Here is a 1,221-nt window from a genome sequence, read left to right on the forward strand (position 1 = left end):
AGTGAATGGGGGGTGGTACCTGCAAAGACACTCCGATGCCTAAGTTAGCAAGGGTGTTAGCAGGTCTAGAGAGTATTGGGCTTAGAGATACCTGAGGGGTGTCAGTGTATTTATAGTGGTGAGCCAATAACCACCGTTGGAGTAGTGCCGTATCTTTTGGGTGTTAACCGTCCCTCTATCTTAGGGAGGTTGAGATATGGCTCGATGAAGCGGTTAGAGAGATTTTTGGGGCGGTTACTCATTTAAATGAGTGTTTATCCGCCAGCTAACCTCATGTCCGACTTCTTCGCAGTAAGTCGTAGTCGACACCGACTTCTTATATGAAGGTTGGCGCTTAGCTAGGCTTAATTCTTCGGATTAGGCCTTTCTACTTGGACCTGGGCCTTTATCATTGGGCCAGGGTATGAACAACATGTATACGACAAAATTCAAATTTTTAACACTTTATCAAAGAGAAATAATACTAGGTCAATTCAAGTTAGTTATATGTAAACATTTTAACTATTATTTCACGTTATGTGAATAATTTTTTTTGGTAAAGTATTATTTTTGTTTCTAATATTTGGACCAAGTGTTAATTTAGCTTTAACATTTCAAATTTTTATTTTAATTTTTAATAAATTTTAAATGTCTTATTTTAGTTTCAAAAATTTTTAAAATAATTGAATGTTGTCTCACCGTTAAATTTGATCTGAACAATTAATCTATTAAAGAATTAATATCATTTGATTTTAGAGCATAAGTAAAACAGTCTAACTAAACATCTAGCAATTTTCAGCCAAAAATTGCACATGCCATCATACAAGCACAAATTCATGCAGGGGAAGACAAGATCAAATGGAATAAAGAGAAAAAAGGGACTTACACTGTGAAATCGGGATATAAGGTGGGGTTCCATTTCTTCCATGCCCCAACTGAAATGATGCCAGCATATTTTCGAGATAAGCGAATCTGATAAGCACTTTGGGACCTCAAATGCCCAATGAAGATGAAGGTTCTGCTATAGAAAGCTTTGCACGAAGGCCTCCCTGTTAGAAAAAAGTTAAATACAAGGATTCCAAACATAATCAGCACATGCCCACAGTGTGACCAACACGAAAAAACAGTCAACCACTATTTACTTACCTGTATTCATTCAAGACAAGTTTGGAACCTAGCCCAAATTCCAGCAGCTGACCCGAAAGAGAAAGACAACAATAATCTGTTTTGCAAATGGTGGAA

The sequence above is a fragment of the Arachis hypogaea genome, chromosome 4 (assembly GCF_003086295.3).
Source record: "Arachis hypogaea cultivar Tifrunner chromosome 4, arahy.Tifrunner.gnm2.J5K5, whole genome shotgun sequence".
Taxonomy (NCBI): domain Eukaryota; kingdom Viridiplantae; phylum Streptophyta; class Magnoliopsida; order Fabales; family Fabaceae; genus Arachis; species Arachis hypogaea.